Source organism: Gossypium arboreum, chromosome 10 (assembly GCF_025698485.1).
Source record: "Gossypium arboreum isolate Shixiya-1 chromosome 10, ASM2569848v2, whole genome shotgun sequence".
NCBI classification, from domain to species: domain Eukaryota; kingdom Viridiplantae; phylum Streptophyta; class Magnoliopsida; order Malvales; family Malvaceae; genus Gossypium; species Gossypium arboreum.
The window spans coordinates 26,843,611-26,863,109 of record NC_069079.1 but is presented as its reverse complement, the minus strand read 5'-3'; the positions used below and the strand labels follow the sequence as shown (position 1 = coordinate 26,863,109).

General features: G+C 31.3%; 1 long non-coding RNA gene across 1 annotated transcript; it reads left to right on the top strand.

Annotated features, from left to right (window-relative positions):
• The first annotated feature begins 12,874 nt into the window (after window positions 1-12,874).
• On the top strand, window positions 12,875-13,809 carry LOC128281578 (uncharacterized). The gene is made up of 2 exons (XR_008271813.1): window positions 12,875-13,027; window positions 13,333-13,809. It is a non-coding gene; the product is annotated as an uncharacterized LOC128281578 (long non-coding RNA).
• The last annotated feature ends 5,690 nt before the right edge of the window (window positions 13,810-19,499 follow it).

The window sequence follows — 19,499 nt, the reverse complement described above, 5'->3', positions numbered from 1 at the left end:
CACACCGCACTCGGGTTTAACAAATCTCGAGTTCCCTACATTGTCAGCCAAGTAGTGCGGGATTTAGGACCCACATTTTGCTTCTTATAATTCCCATATGATTGCCCAACTGAAGCTTGGGAACGAGGATTCATATTCCTTGACTTTCCAGGTTGCTGTGAAAATGAGCTACTCATCGGTCTTTTCTTCCAATTTCTAGTTTCAGCCTCTACCTTTTTCTTTTCTTTAAGTAATTCTTCGGCCTTACAAGCTCGATCAACCAATACTACCATTTCTTTTAATTCAAGAATTCCAACAAATACCTTGATGTCTTCGTTGAGCCCGTCTTCAAATCGTCGGCACATCCTGGCCTCTGTAGGAACATACTCTCTGGTATACTTACTTAATCGAACAAACTCTCTTTCATACTCTATAACCGTCATATTACCTTGCTTCAGCTCAAGAAATTCTTTACACTTCTGATCAATAAATCTTTCACTAATATATTTCTTCCGAAACTCTTCTTGAAAAAATTCCCAAGTTATTTTCTCTTTCGGTACCACCAAATCAAAGTCTTCCACCAATTATAAGTGAATCCTCAACAAAGATATAGTGCATTTTAAACATTCTTCGTGTACAAGATAATTCATCAAATACCGGATAGAATTCTCAAGCCGAACTCGCTTTCGGCATCATCATCAATATTTGCTTTAAATTCTTGACCCCTTGCTTGCGAATTCTATCAACTGGAGTTCTCAAATTTCATCGATCCATACCTTGAGGCATCGGGGTGCAGGTTGAGGAATTGGGGAGGTGGGGAGGTCGTACATTTGGGTTCGACGAACGAACTCGATGTACCATGCACTTATCATTTGGAGAAAGGCTTCGATCCCTTTCTCCTCCTCCCCGACCAACAATAGGAGGTGGATTTTCAGATCGGCTGCTCCTTCAGCCGGAGTGGCGCATTACTCTCTACTTCATCGCCACAACCGGATCGGGATCCATTTACTATAAAAAATCATTTAAAAGGTCAAGTCGTCACACTATCACAATTTATACATATGGCATGTATAGCAAAATCCGTACATACAACACGTAGTCTGAGAACCAACTAAACCTGCTCTGATACCACTAAATGTACCGCCCCCACGCCCGAGACCGTCGTCGGAGTCGAGTATGAGGTGTTACTAAGCTTAATTTAACATATTTAGAACTTTGGATTATTTATTTCTACATTCACAACTTTTAAGCTACTTGCATCACAGTCACAAGAAAAATCATATCTCGAGTTACGAAACTCGAAATCAAGATCTGTAAATTTTCCCTGAATGTAGACTCATATACCTATCTACTAATTTTTTTGTAGAATTTTTGGTCAGGCCATTTAGTACATTTTATTAGTTAAAGTTACCCCTATTTCAGGACTTGACTGGTCTGACCTCTGTTTACTACGAACCATATTTCTCTCTATAAAAAATTCATATGAATATGAGGTTTATTTCTCATGAAACTAGACTCAATAAGGATTCTTAGAATATAAAATAAAATACCTAATTATATCTTTACAATTTATGGTGAATTTCTAAAGTTGGAACAGGGGATTCAGAAACTGCTATGACCCTGTTTCACTAAAATTCTAATATCTTCTAACATATAATTCCTTTTCCTGTTTCATTTGTTTCATGTGAAACTAGACATAATAAGCTTCAATTTGATATGTATTACATCACCAAATTCAATTTATATGATTTTCAGTAAATTTCCAAACTCGCGTTAGTGTTGCTACAGTATCCTATTTATGGCAAATTTCATCCCTTTTGATGAGTTTTTATACACTAAGTATCTTATTAATTTTCCTTATCATCAAACATAATCTAAACTAACCATTTTCATAATTTATCATTATCAAACATTTCCTCAACCATTCCATTACCATACCATAAGATCATTTACACAAAATAGATATATTGCTATACATGCCATACTTAAATTTACAAGCCTTTACCAAAAGTCTTAGGATAGTGTGGTGAGCCTTCGACCTATCCCGACTCGAGCTGGCTTGGCCAAAACTACAATGAGTAAGAAGGAGGGAGTAAGCATAAATGCTTAGTAAGTTCATATGCAAATAATAAGTAACATAACAAGTAATCATACCAATCAACATTAGCATGCATCACTAAAACACGTCACATTTCTAATCATTTTTCATCATCTTATTACCTTATCGTGGTTGTATCAATACTCAACCTGAGGGTTAAATACATACCTGTTCAAAATATCCATTTCACATCACTTACCAATACGTCTCTTTACATCTCAAATATTCCTCCATTTGAGTAGAGCTTTACCCGTTGAACACATCGGAATATAATTCGGATACATGGATAACTTGCACATAAGTGCCATATATGAAATCAAGCAATCATGTAACCCGCCCATAAGTGAACTTGGACTCAACTCAACGAGCTCGGCCGTTCGCATCCATAAGTGAACTCAGACTCAACTCAACGAGCTCGGATGCCTAGTTACATCTCACGAACTCGGACTCAACTCAACTCAACGAGTTTGGATGCTCAACCATCCTAGTGACATGTCACTTGTATCCTAATCTATTCCTAAGGTTCAAACGGGCTTTTTTTTTCCTCGATCTCACATCTTTTCCGTCTTCCACGGAATATCGGAACCGATACTCGGTAGCAATTCATATTTATCAAGTAGTAAACATAATTTGCATATTACTCAACATTAACCACAAAGCATAATATTTCACGATTAAAAATCAACATATCATATAATTAACATTAATAACTTAAAAATAACATTTATGCTACATTATTTACACATGAACTTACCTTGGTACCAAAATACAAGGATTTTGCAATCTAGTCCACAATCTTTTCTTTTCCTCGATTGAGGTCGATTCCACGTCTTTCTTGATCTAAAATAACACATTTAGCTTATTTAATACTCACATTATCAAATTAATCCTTAACCCAAATTTTGGCAAAATTACAATTTTACCCTAAACTTTTGCATATTTACATTTTGCCCCTAGGCTCGGATTAAACTTTATTCCTTATTCTTATGTTTTACAACATGCTGATCACTTTTCTCTTCTATGGCAACATCAAATTCTCACTCTAACATGTACTTGTGACTATTAGGTATTTTTACTGGTTAAGCCCTTTTACTCGTTTTTGCTTAAAATTGAGTAGTACAAGTTGTCTAACATAATTTAAAACTTCATATTCTATCATAAAACATCAAAATACAAAAATTTCACCTATGGGTATTTTTCCAAATATAAACCCTAGGTTAAATTATTGCTAACATAAGCTTTATCGAGTTACCGGGATCTCAAAAACGTAAAAATCATTAAAAACGGGGCTTGGAATCACTAACTATGGAGCTTGGAAGCTTGAAACAAACCCTAGCTATGGATAACCCTTGAAATTTCGGCCTAATGAAGAAGATGGACAAAAATTGGCTTTTAATTTTGTTTTTAATTCATTTTAATAACTAAATGACCAAAATACCCTTACTACTAAACTTTCCAAAAATTCCTTCCATGTCCTAATTTTGTCCATGAACTTAAAATTGGTAAAATTGCTATTTAAGACCTCCTAATTAATATTTCAAAGTAATTTCATACTAAAAACTTCTAGAATGCAAATTTTGCAACTTATTCTATTTAGTCCCTAACTTTAAATTAAACTTGTTATGCCCAAAATTTCTTCACGAAATCTTCACACAATTATGCATTCATATCATAAACCTCAAAATAATTATAAAATAATTATTTCTATCTCGGATTTGTGGTCACGAAACCACTATTCTGATTAGGCCCTAATTCGGGATATTACAAAACTATTTCGAGGATCATACCGAAGGGAGGATGAATTAAATCTATTGAAAACACTTTTACTATAACATGTCTAAATAGTAATAATTAAATACTATATTACAACAACCAATAAACAGAGATAATATCATAAACTAAATAACTAAAATAAATAAACACAAATAAATAAATCAATTAAATCAATCAAGAATATTAACTTGTTTTAGTAATTGTAATTAACTTCGGATTTGAGTTTTAAGGTGAATTAGCTAATAACTAACCAATTATTACCTCTCAGCCTCTAATTGATTAATTAATTGACGGATACTCGCTTATCTTCTGACCTCGCTCTCTTAACCAGGATAAATCATTATTTTCTCAACAAACTTATCTCTCAACCTCTTTTAACCTTTGATTGTTTCCTAGGGTTTAAGAATGCGTAATTTATATCAACAATTCTATAAGAAACCCTTACTACTCCATTAATCACTCTGACATCCACGCGTTAATCGTCCTTAAGGGAATTAGCTACTCATGATATTCATAATCTCAATCTCAATTGAAATAAACATGTAAATAAACACAATTAAATCTAAAGAGAAAAGAGATAAAGAAATAATCATGTCAATGTAGATTGAAGTGCAGAGTAGTAAATCTCTTGATTGGGGTAATGAGAGTCGTAACTTGCAAAGAAAAAACATTTAAGAAAGTAAAAGAAAACTAAATCTAAATCCTACTCCAAAACTACTAGGGTTTTTAGATGTACCCAAGACAACTTGGTTACATCAAACTCCAAAGGTCTTATTTATAGAAGTGTTAACAGACCAAATACATCCTAAGTCTTTGTATAAGTTTCATTGTGCGAACGAAATTAACCCTGAAGGACTTGGGCTCTACATCAAGCCTATATCGCACCATAAACATTGCATGGCATGACTTGACTCTAATTTCTTGGGCTTATAGATTCTTTTCATGCTTTAGCGGCTTGAGAAGTTTGTTTGATACTCGTCCCTTGATCTTACATCTATTGGAAGTTTGTTTGATACTCGTCCCTTGATCCTACGTCCATTGGGCCTGAAATTGAACATCTTGCATACTTAAATTAATAGATTCGAACTACCTAAGGCTTGTGTCTACCTAATAGGCTGCCATAACACACAAAAATGTGTTAAAAACACTTATTTTATTAACTTTTACTACCTAAATACTAATTACCAAAAATACAATAATTAATAATAAAAGTTCTAGAAATCAAGCTCCTTAAATGTGGAAATTGTAACACCTCTAACCCGTATCTATCGCCGGACTAGGGTTATGAGGTATTATCAAACATATCGGAACATTTTATAATCAATTCACAATTATCATCCACATATCATGGCATCATAGTCAAATATCATCACAAAGTCCCTTTCTTAGGTCAACGAGACCTTAAACATGCATTAGGAAGGGGTTGGGACTAATCCGAGCACATACAAAATTTATCGAAACTAAACAATTTTTTTCAAAGTTATAAAGGTCACACGCCCGTGTGAATAGGCCGTGATGAAACAGGGCATACATACTGACTTTACCTCATGGCCGAAGACATGCCCGTGTGCCTTGGCCATGGTCGAAACTGACTTGTGTCACACGGTTAACCACACGCCCGTTTGTCTAACCCATGTACCCTTCGAAATGGCCACACACGCCCATGTGTCAAGGCTGTGTTCCTCACACGGCCACCAGACACGCCTGTGTGTCTAGGCCATGCTCAAGACTAACTTTAAATTGTAGGACTACCCCAGGGGACACACAGCCGTGTAACATGACTATGTGTCGCACATGGCTGAAACACACGCCCGTGTGGACAAAAATAGGCTATTTGCAAAGCCAATTTGCCACCCTTATTGGTCATCCCTAAAAATCCAAAATCAAAACACAATTCATGACCAAATAACAACCAAAACCATACTCAAACATGCATAATTCAATCCACAATGTCACCAATCAATTTCATTCTTATCCTTCAAACCAAAACATACCAAAATCACATAACAAACTCATTCATTCATACATGTCATTATCCCAATTTTTCACATCCATTCTCATATCAATATCATACCATTTCCATAACTAATTCACATAACTAACTTACCAAATTGACTATTCCTCACTAGGCCATTTATGCACATCAACACATACCATTTCTTAATACAACTTATATACCAAAAACCACACCAAATAGCAACTTTAATCTAGCCATATCACATGGCATGATGTACACTTCAAAAATCATATTCAAATACTTCTAGCCTATACATGCCATACTTCAATATTCACATTTACAAAAGGTACCAAAAATAGAGTTCGATAGTGTGGTGATGATCCTCGACGATCTCCGAGCTTCCGGTAGCTTCGATAATCTATAAAATAATTGAAAAACACGTAAAGTAAGCTTTCAAAAGCTTAGTAAGCCATATACAAATAAACTTATCACATAACACATTTCTAAACCAATTCATTAATATAGCTCATGGAAAAATTACAATCACATATCAATATGTCTCATAATAATTATATATATATATATATATATATATATATATATATCATATGTCCACAAATGTACATATACTTACCTTTCATTCTCAAACATGATATACATTTCAAACGTACCTGAATTGGATACACATTCACATAGTTATTTGTTTCTCGATATGTCCGTTGAACTGTACGGAATCAAATAGGATATGCAGATAGCTCGGAAAGCTTGTACAATGCCAACGTCCCAGACGTGGTCTTACATGTAATCAAATATCAATGTCATTGTCCCAAACAAGGTCTTACACGAAATCAAATACGATGTCGATGTCCCAGACATAGTTTTACATGTCAATCTCAAATCGATGCCAACATCCTAGACGTGGTCTTACACGAAATCACATATTGGAATCCTATGTCATGGCATATGTATCCTAACAATTCCTATGGTTCATACGGGACTTTTCAAACGTCGTCACATTATCAGAACTTTCTTGGATTTCTTTTTTTCAACTCAAATAGCCATTCATCACTATTCATAGCATATAAGCAATAATAATTCACTTCAAAACACATTTATTTGTATATCGACTTACCTCGTATGGGAATGAACGGAAACGAACGGCTATTCAACTACTTTCAACTTTCCCCGATCTAATTCCATTTTCTTTGGTTCTTGATCTATACACATTCAAATTTAACTCCTTTATTCACCAAATCATTCAATTCAATCCAAAAACGAATAATTAGGGCATTTTACAAATTAGCCTTCACATTTGTACATTTTGACACTTTAGTCCCTAATTCATAAAATTACAAAATACACATAATTTCATGTTACACATGCTAGGCCGAATTTTTCTCTAGCCCATACAAGCCATATATTTCATTTATTTCACATTTTAGTCCCCCAAAATCTCATTTTCACAATTTAGCCCATAATAATCAAATTCATCAAAAATCCCAATACAAAACATATTTATCTATCATCAAGCTTCCTTATTTCATCAATTAACATTACAAAGCTCACAATTTCATCAATGGTATAACTCAAAATCATCATCGATTCTAGAAATTGAGACATGGGCTTGATAGAATACTTGACAAAGATTACAAAAACATAGAAATTATCAAAAACCGAGCAAAAACAGACTTACTAATGAATCATGCAATGGCCGAATGCTTCAAGGTATTTTAATGGCTTCTCCTTCTTCAATTTTTGGTAAAAAAGATGAACAAATGAATATCATTTGTTTTGTTTTAATTTTATTAACTTAAATACCAAATTACCTATATCACCTTAACTATAAAACATGAAATCCATTTAATTCATGCCCATAATAGTCCACTCAAGTTAATAATGGTATAATAAAAACATAAGGACCTTTACTTTAATATCACATAGCATTTAAACACTTTAAACATGTAGAATGCAACTTTTACATTTTTTACGATTAGGTCCTTTTTCATAATTCGACACACAAACGATAAAATTAAATCACAGAATTTTCATAGATATCAATTCACATATTATAAGCACCGAAAATAATATTAAAAATATTTTTTTGACTTGGATTTGTGGTCCCAAAACCACTATTCCTACTAGGGTCTAAACCAAACTGTTACAGAAATATACCAAAATTACAACTACATTCGACGTCAAGTTACCTATTAATTATAAACTCATTTAGTCATGAAGTCATTCCACCATAATATCATTACTGAGCTCTCCCTAACAACATACCGTTACGAAAGCAACTATATAATACTCATCTAATGACCTTGCAATAAGTGTGTTACCCACATAGTATATCATTGATCTCCTTGGGATATTATTTTTTCTCTCAATATGATCATATTTTATCTCATGATAATCATTACATCTTCCTTCATAAAAAGTGAATCACGACCAAATAGTGATCAAGTCATTCATCATAAAGACGAACAACCCGTGGCCACGTTTACTTTTCATTAACCATGTAATGTCAATGAGAAGATATCATTTACCCATGTCTTGGGATATGAGTTCTACTATTGTAAATGACGCTACATACTCTAAAAGTCGTACACCCAATGCATCAGCTTTTGGATCATTATCTATTCGAGCTCAAACTTTTACTTACATAAAAGTGTACGAGTCATGCATATATAGTCTGTCATTCACTTAGGATTTAGGTATGCCACACTATGAACGTCACAAGTGAATAAATCCAAAAACGGACTCAAGATCTATTCTTCTTGGGTCCTATCTAATGTACTGTCAGTCTAGTCAGTCATATCTATGTCTCTATCTTCTAGGATCCATTTGCTCTGATGCCCAAGACAATGTATCTCCCCAATTGGACTTGATAAACGACATATTAGTCTTTCCATCAGTTTGCTTATTTCCGATTATACTAAGGATATGTTTAGGTTCATCTACTAATACAAGTTGTCTTTTCATATTATGATTTGACCACGTAATACCGCTTAGTATTAGTTTAGACAACTAATGAGCAATATTTTCTTCCATTTTGCTTTACGTTCAAAACTCATGTAAGGATAATAGAGAAAGTATTAATGTAATTTATGAATAATTTTATTAACCAGTCTATTCAAAAAATTTACGAGTGTACTTAGATTAAAATACTACACTTATTGCACCAGATACAACCAGAATGTCATAGGTCACAGATAAAAACCCGTGACCATTGCACACAAAACATCTTATAGAAGTCAACTGGCTAAATGGGGCTTATTTGACCCGTTTGAACTGGCTTGACTCATGAAACATATGGAGTAGCCCATCTGCTTAAAGCTTTGGTGGCCTAGTGAAGCACTTCAATAAAATTAGAGTTGCCAAGGTAATTAATGGAAATCCTAAGGGATAAAGATATATAAAGTTTAAATCTCTTAGAACTCTTATCTTGTAGATAGGCACAAATCTTGACCATCAATGTAACTCAATCTATACCATTGGATTTATGGGAACTCAATTATAAATAGAAGTCTTCCCCTTCATTTGTATTCACTTAGTTATAAACCTTCAAGGTATTATATATTTTTTAGAGCGTTTACTCAAATACTTGATGTGTGCTATTTTTCTATGACTTTATGTTCTTTCGTTGCTCTTTTATCTTTGAGTTTGCTTTCCTTTTTCTTCGGTGCTTTAGAGAATTTCTATCGAGAATTCTGATCTTTCGAGTGTTGGCCTAACTTAGGTGGATTTAAAACCAAGAAATAGCCTAAGGCCCCACTGATTATGAGATTAAAGTTCTAGCCCTATGACACTAGTACCAATGACGTCTTAGGAATACACATAAACTGTAAAGACACATTAGTACACAAAAGAACAAAATGAAATTTTACATTACAATCCTATTAAGGTATAACATGAACTTCTAAAGCATTTATATAAATATATTGATACATCATATAATATAGTATACATACAATAAAAAATAGAATAATTATGTATATATTTTATAAATTATATAAGACGCAACACCTTGAGGACTAAAAAAATCGTTTAAGAAACCAAAAACATATTTTTAAAAATTAATAAATACTTGACAACTCAAAGTCTCTAGAAAATCATTTAAGAAATCAATTGAAAATTATTATCTTTATTAATAAAAATAATGTTTCCAAACGTGAAGAAAGAATTGAATATGAAATCCCAGTTTGTTGCTCCCTCCACCGTAAAATTAGAATATGAGATCGAAGACTCAATCCTAAATGAATAATAAAACAACTTAAAACCAGAAGAGTAAATAACAAATTCCACTTCTAGAAACAATCAAATGTGCAAAATGGCCAAGATGAAAAATGTTTTGCAAAATGGCCAAGATGAAAAATGTTTACTTATTGATATCAACAAATGTGTAACATGACCAAGATGAAAAAGGTTTCTTTCATTTGCGCTTTGCATTCGATGTTTTTACATATTGCTCAATTCATAATAAGTTCAAGATTTGGATAAGGAGCTCGTAGAAGCAAGCATACCTTGTGCAGTAGACCATTCTTTGTGATAGATACAAAAGTCGATCTCTATACGGTTGAACCATGAATTTCGTCCTCATGAAGTAATGGGACATTAGCTAAATCATCACCAGCTTGCAGGAAATTAAAACACAATAAACTCAAAATGTTCAAAAAAATTACAACTAATCAAAGAAGATGTAAGAAAGAAAGAAAAAAAAAGGTAAAACTATCAATAAAGATAGAGCCAAAAGCACAACTATAAGAAGAATTTAAACAAATTGTCAAAATGTATTCATTGAGAATCAAGAAGATTGTAAGTACCAACGGGCAATGTATCTCTTTTCTCCCCATTTTTACTTTAATTGTGGGTTTTTTTTATATGATTTTGGCTATGTGAGTCAGTGGTGTTTTAGAGTATGAGAGAGTGAGAATCAATGTAGGGTTAGAAATAAGCTTGATAAAGTGATGGTAATGATGGCTGAGAGCAATGGAGAATTACTGAAGGGAAAATGTTGAAAAAAAATGAAGAATTGTGATAAGGAGGAAAAAACTACCTAAAAAACTCTACTCCACTTCTTTCTCCATTCTCTCTTCGTTTTTATTTTTAAACCTCTTCCACTATCCACGTTATTTAGTTTTTTTTTAAAAAATATATATATTATCATTATCCTTATTGTCGAAACCCTTTTTTAAAGAGGGAAAATTTTGAAAACAGGAGTCGTCACTAACCTTTTTAGGTGCGATTGGATCACCTTATAAGACATTTTGGTCTACGAAATTGTGAGAAAACAGGTTCGAGAGTCTGTTACACACGAGGAAGGATTAGCACCCTCACAACGCCCAAAATTGGTACCAAATTAAATAGTTTTCTGTCTTGATGTCAAAAGTTTGAAAGAACTTAAAATATGATTTTTTAAAACTGAAATAATTTGAGTTGAAAATCGAGATTCCTTCACTCCAAAAGAGTACGAACATCACATCCATTATGATTGGACACGATATTCTTAAACTTTCGTAACTGAAATCATCTCGTGATTTACAAAATCTATTTAGAAGGATACTTTAGATATTTAGATAAACGGGAAATCGCAACCTAGCATATTAGGGCACTACTTCCCGAATTCCTAAATATAAAAGAACATTGCCTTTTTTAAAAAATTTCTTTTGGATTAAATGAAATATAAATTTGCATTAAAACAATGATGTATTTAACATATTGCAAGATATTAATACTAAATAATATAAACTGTATGATACATACTTCAACAATTCATGCAAATATAATATAGAAAATGATAAATAACGACATAAATTACATAATATACATTATCATTTCATGCAGATATAATCATAGAAAACAATGAATATAACAATATAAATTACATAATATATATATACAATAATATTTCATGCAAATATAACTTAAAATAATAACATAAATAATCAATTTTCACACAAATATAATAAACAATAAATAACATAAAAGTAACAAATAATTGATGAGATAAAATTAACCTACTAAAACAATACTAAATAAATACAAAAAGATACAAAATAAATAAACAAATTATGAACATATATAAAATATAAGTAAAAAATAAAAAACAAATACAATTAAAAATAGATGAGGTATAAAAAATATTTAAAATAATATAAAAATGATAAAGGAGAGTTTTTTAGAAACGATTAATATATATATATATATAAAACATACTATATGATATAAAAACTTAATATATTTATAAAAATAATAATATATTAAATAGGAACAAAACTTTATAGTAAATTTAAGAACATTAGATATTAAATATTAAATATTTAATAATGATATATGTATTATTTAATAATAATTTACAATTTTTAAAATTATATGTACTAATAAATAATAAATAATAAAATAATATATAATAAAATGAAGATAATATAGGAATAATATATAATAAAATATATAATATATAATAAAAGCTATATATAAAATATATAAAATATAAATAACATGATAAATAATACATAAATAAAAATATTATATATAATAATTTTACATGTATAAATAATATTTATAAAATAAATAATATATATAAAATATTTAAAATAAATAAATTATATATAAAATGTATATATATAAAAGGATTAAAATTGAATTTAAATAAAAATCTAGGGTTAATTTTAAATAAATAAAATGAATTTTGAACCCAATTGAAACACACGTTAAAAGTTGAGGGACTCACTGGGCAATTTGACCCTAATCCCAAAACGACATCATCCCGAAATAGGCTTTATAATAGAAACTAGGACTAAATTGAGGCAAAAATAAAAGGTCAGGGTCAAATTAAAATAAAATAAATTTTGAATTGAGCGAAATTATAAATTCTGAAAATGCGAAAGGACCAATTGTGCAATTAGCCCTTTAAGCAAAAACACGCGGATCCTTCCCGGGTCACGGGTCAACATACGAGTCCTTTATTTAAACGGTGTCGTTTTAGTGCTTATTGAACTAAGCAAAAACGACACCGTTTTTATAATACTATATAGGTCAGATTTCGGTCCAAAAATTCATTTCTTAAAGCTAATTTAAAAAAAAAACTTAAAATTCTCTGCAGGGGGAGAAGAAAAGAACCTTCCGAGCTCCGGCCTCCGGCTTTCGTCGCCCACGCGCCATACGCGCCACCGCACACGGCGGTTGGAAGGAGAAAAGCCCCCATTTTTCCAGGCGAATCACAGGTAACCTCTTTTCTCTTCTAAATACTGATGGTTTTTTTAAAAAAATAATTCGTACGCGTCGAACAACAGGAAATAAACCATAAGGAAAGAAAAATGTAACTAAATCACCTTTTCCACAATGAAATTGTTCGTATTTCTACCTTTTTTGTATATATGCGTGTATCTGTTTTTATATATGTGAAAAAAAAAATGTCCTCCTTTACAGTGAAATACATTTGGCTTTTATAGCCCCTATACAAATTTGGTGTATTCTTCTATTCGATTCCTTGCCATAATTGCTGCGTATCTCTTTCCTTTTTTTGCAGGTGACGACGAGAAGACTAGCGATGATCGGGCGCTGATGATCGCACACTGACGTGCCGATTGCGGCGTGAGACGAGGGGTCGCTGACTACGGCGTGACGATTGGGATCATGCTTGCGGCGCGAGTGTTTTTGGAAACCTTAGGGTTTCCTGATTCGGTTTAAGAATTGGGCCTTCATGGGCTTTACTGATTTGGGTCTAGTTCGGGTATTTGGGCTAAGGGTTTTAGGTGTAATGAGATTCAATATATGGGCTACCGATGTGATTTGTAAATGGGCCATAAGTAGTGCTCCAGTTGGGCTATGTATATAGGCTATCAATTTGGACTGTAAAAAAGACTTTTATTATTTTTTGTTTTATTTTTTACGGGCTGGGCAAATTTGGGTTATTACACTTATTTAAATTGAATCAATCCTATATATATAGAAGTCTAAATCACTTTTTTTAATGTAACACATTTTTGTAACTATTTAAACAAAATGTTATTATTTTCCTTATTTGAACTAAACAAACAAATATATAGAAACTAAATCACCTTTTCTTTAACTTAGTCCTCGAAATTAAATTGATAAAAAAATTTAAAAGATTAATCCTAATGTATTATAATTTAAATATTTTATATTTATCTCAAATAATATATTATAATTTTAAAACTATTTAGTATTTATTTAAAATTTAAAAAGTAAATAACATAATTGCTACATATCATTACGATAGTTATGTAATGTTTAAGTAAATTAAGCTATCCATGTTAGCTGGAACTCAAAGACATTGTAATATATAATACTAGTTTTCTTACTAAATGCGATACGAGCTTACTTAGTGTATAAATTAGTTATAATCCTAAGAGATATAAAAGTTTGTCAAAATTTGAATATAATAATAATTTATTTAATAAGTAAATTTAAATTATTTATATATGCATATGGTAATATTGATTATAATTATAAAACAATAAATGCACCTTTAATTAATAGTAATGTAAATTAGTACTTACATATAGATGTACAAGTTTATTGTATTTAAATTAAAAGATATATTTAATTAATTCATATTTCTTTATATAAAATATTTACACATACTACACTTTAATTGTATATACTAATATTTATACAAATTTAAATTTAAATTTTTAATAAAAATAGTGAAGAAATTGACATTTATTTATAAGGTAAGTGTGTGTAGCATCCCTCACCCGGTCCGATCGCTAGGTCCTAGCTATAGGATGCTACATTCATCGCTGGAGCAACTTTAGACAATTTTACAACATTCAACCAATCGAATATGCAAACAACTATCATTCACATTCTAAATACGTATCACAATCATTTTCAGGTCCCACATGAGCTTACGAAAGCTCTTTTATTAACCCAAACATGAATTAGGACCAAATTGTAAAGTTTATAAAATTCTCAGACCAACATCGTGACTTCACAATCTCCACGCCATGACATTGCCAACTTAGTAAGTCATGTCACAACATCACTCACTGTTAGTTGCAATGTTGAAAGTTGGTAGCCATGATGTGGCCCCTACTTTTGGCAAAAAAACCAGTTGGTTCTAATTCAATAATTTGCAACACAACATAAATGTTTCATACATCCTTTTTACAATAAAAACAAACATCCCAATTCCATACCATTTCATGTCAATAAAATCACATAACCATTTCAGCCAAGCATTGATTATGTCAACTACCACAAAATCACCAATTGAGTTCCAAATCACCTTTACACCTAAACATACTAATTCTAACTTATATATCAACTTATTATACCTTAACTACTGCACTTCTCAATCTTTAACTTAACAAATCATTCAAATTCATGATCACCCTCTTTAATAACATCAAATATAGCTAAACATGTACCATCTAAGTCATTTATCAACTTAACATCCAAAATCAAGCATCAACTTAGTCACATGACAAACTAGCAAGTGCAAACACGAACATTACCAAAACCACCTTTTTGGTACATACATTATGTTCACAATTCAAGTGACATATTGATCCTATGTACATGCTACAACACTTTAACCAAAATGATCACAACTCTACTGAGTTGATAATAGTGTGAGTTTCTCTTTGATCCAACTTGGGAGTTTTGCAAGCTGATGATCTACAAAGGAAGAAAACTTTATAACAATGCCTTGAATTCTTAGCAAGTTCAATTGAAAATTATCATGCTTACCTTGTTCTTATTTAAGCATAAAAGCAAGCCTTAATATGGCATATTTTTGGCTAGTTCAAGGCATTCAAATAACAATAAGGTGAGTTTATAACAATGTCCAAGATAATCAATACTACATGTGACTTAAGCATACTAATTTACAATACTTTCCTGTATTCATTACAATGGCATATTCAATCCACAATTCACAAATTCATATCAAACATACATGATTCAATACAAATATCATTCTTTATCATCAATTATATAAATGCATCCAATTATAATCAAATCCATTCAATAACAATTCAATTTGATTACTAATTCCATTCCATCCTCTTTTCAAGTTTCCAATTTAATTTATAATGTTTCGCCCAATGAACCATAGTAAAACGGACTCAAATACACAGGTTAACTACACCATACCAAGTTGCTCGCCTGAGCTAAATTTATATATGAATCAAGTTACCCATCCAGGCTAAACCTATATCACGGCACATCAAGTTACTCGTCTGAGCTAAACTTGTGTCACATAATACCTGAGAAACTGCAAAAAATGTTGGATCTCATTAAATTCTATGATAATCCCTGTACAAGTGTACACAATACCTTATTAGTATGCCAATCATTAGCTAAACTTTTACTAAGTTCACTCAGGCATCAATTTCACATATTTCAGTATCATTCTTGTAATTTACTATATTTCATATTGTACCTTGTATATGATCACATAATTCAATTACATGCCCTTTACACATTCGAATTTCCAAATTTGAACCCTATACTATTTCATTATAGTCAAATATCACAACATTTGAATTTAATTCATTCTAGTAATATATGTCAAATTTACTAATGTTTCAATTATGTTCAAACTTACATATATATGAAATCAAGTAGAACACAACATATAAAACAAAGATAGTAAGTTCCATATGAACTTACCTGCTCAAAAATGTGAAAAGATTGGATATTCCAAGGGCTAATCTGGAATTTTAGCTTTTCCCCTATTAGCTCCACTTTGGTCCAAATCTTGATCTATAACCAATCAAATACCAAACATTTTTATATCATGTCATGATATGTATGATCCTATCTAATTCTATTTTTTAATTCCCCTCAAATTTTACATTTTATTCAATTTAGTCCATGAACTCGGGACAGTCATAACTTTTAATTTCTAGCTTCGGATTAAGATTTGATTTCATATATTCTCATTAGGAACCTTATAATTTCTAATTCAAACATAATTTCATGACAAGTTTCACATTTATTCAATTTGGTCCTTAATGTAACAAAGTTAACTAACAAGTTAAATAACTTTATGATCTAGTCTTTTTCATAATCTAAGCTTAAAATCTACCAATTTTAAGCCTAATTCTTCAAGAAATCAACAATGAAAATTTCCTAAAACTTCAACAATTTCACAAATTGATACATAGGCTAGCTAAATCAAGTTTCATGACCTCAAATCTATAATAATTACAAGAAAATAACTTAAATTTCATACCTAATCAATTGCTAAAAGTCACAAAGGATTTGAAAGCTTTCATCCAATTTTTTTTCTACAGTGGACGGTGAGAAATAGGAAGAAGAGAATGATATCCCATTTATTTTTTGCTTTTATATTAATTTTTAATTAACCTAAATAGTTAGCTTAAATATGATTTCTTAGCATAATTAACCTTTTAATCAAGCTTAATGGAATTTCCCATCATCATCCACTATCACATAATTAAAAATAATTTAATTACCATTTTAGACCTTTGGCTTACTGCAATTTAAATCCTCAAGCCTTTTGCCAATTAGAAATCTATAGCCATTAGACTTTTACAATGGAGTCCCTAAACCTTAATTAACTATGCTCTAGCCAATATGGTATTAAAATTAACATTTTAAGGGATTAAAATAAAATTTTTAATGAAAATAGTGAAGAAATGGGCTATATGAGTCTTCTTTAGTTAATGTGGGATTAAAATAAACTTTTTAATGGAAATAGTGAAGAAATTATCACTTATTTATAAGATAGATGTTATATGATAGTGTTTTCTAGTTAATGTGAGATTAAAATTAACTTTTTAATATTAATTTTTAATGAAAATAGTAAAGAAGCGAGTTGTGAAAGTATTCTCTAGTTAATATAGGATTAAAATTAACTTTTTTAATGAAAATAGTGAAGAAATGAGTTATGAGAGTATTCTTTAGTCAATGTGGGATTAAAATTAAAATGTAATATCCCAACAATCGGGTTAGAAGAAAGTGAGTTAGTGAAACTAAAAGTGGTTATCTCTCGATTCTGAGTTAAGATTTTGAAAATTTTGCAAGCAATTTGTTCTGGTTCTGTGGTTAAATGTTGCGCTTATGTCTGTGAGGTTTTGGGTTCGAATCCTATCTCTTGATTTTTTGGCATTTGATTAAACCCCTCTCTTTGGACATTTGGGTTATAAGTTATTTTTGATCTATTGATGACAGTAATGAGCCTACTGGTTCAATGGTTAAACTTTCGTATACCCTTTAGTCTTGTGTTTGAATTTCTACGAAAGCACTAGGAAAACATTTATTTTTATGTTGCTTTTGAGTTGGTTTTTATTTTTTTAAAGTTAATTAACTTCCTAAAACTCCCTCTATTTAAGATCATTTTCATTTTCTTCCTACCATTCCTTTTCATTTCTTATTCGGGGTTTGGCTTTATTTTGTTCAAATTACCTTTCCTTTTGATATTTTACATTAAATTGATTATTTGCGGGGCTTAATTTACCCTCTCTATTCTATTCTTAATGTCAATAAGAGTTCAATCTTGCTAGTATGGTAGTTTTTCTGTCGATTTTTGAGTTGCGTTGTAAAGGATGATTCTTCTTTGGGTGTTGTTTTAATGTGTTGTTTGACACAGGAGAGGATCAAGCGATGTTTAACGTTACTCCAATGACTAAATATTCACATAATTGCTATTTGATTATCGGTAAGACTCTTGTTCTGATTTGGGGTCTTTACATTGAAGTTCTTCGACGTAGCTTTGATTTTGAGCGTCAATTTTAGTGATTTTGTGACAGCCTTAAAACGACCCTAGTCGGAATATGGTTTCGGGACCACAAAACCGAGGCATAAAAATAATTTAAAATTTATTTTGATGCCTATAATATGTGTTAACTCATGTGTGACATTTTTGATGTTTTGATTTAGAGTTATAAATGTGAATTTCACTAGAAAGGACCTAGTAGTAACCTTTGAAAGTATGATGGGGAATGTGTGATGACTAGTTGATCATGCATGCAAAAAATGAGGGGTTTGCATGTCAAATTTCCCATATATCATAAGTAGTGGCCGGCTATGATGGGCTTATATGCACATAATATGTATTAATTATTAGTTAGTAGCTTATATTTTATAACATAAGTAAATAAAATAAGGAAAAGAGAAAAGAAACAAAGGAGTCTTTCTCGTGTTTTCTTCTTGGCCGATTCTAAGAGAGGAAGAGGAGGAGCCATTCGGCCATGGTAGGCCTTCATTAAGGTAAGAAACTCAAGCTAGTCCTTTAAAATCTTAGCATGGTTTTAAGCTAGATTCTAAGTCCCTTACTTAACCATGCCGAAATCTTTGAAATGGATGGTGATATGAACATTCGGCCATGGTAGAGGTTAAAGAAAAATGGTGGTAATGTTATATATTTTGATAAGTATGTTAAACGGTTTGAGATTTGAACTAGTCATCAAATCCTCTAGGTAGCCCATGCTAAGAATTTTGATTTTGGGATGACTAGAACTTTCGGCCATGGTAGCTATTGAGGATTTAGGTTTGTGTTTCATGTTAAATTGGATGAATCTTGGTGTAAGGGTGTTTGAACTAAACTAATGATCAAATAGGTGCATAGATACAAAATGGAAAGAATCGGCCTAAGTGTTTTAGTCATTGACATATATATATATATATGTTGCTGAATGTGTGCTTAAGGAATTGGTTAAGTACATTGTTTTTAAATGCTTGTTGCTAAGGAATTTTGAA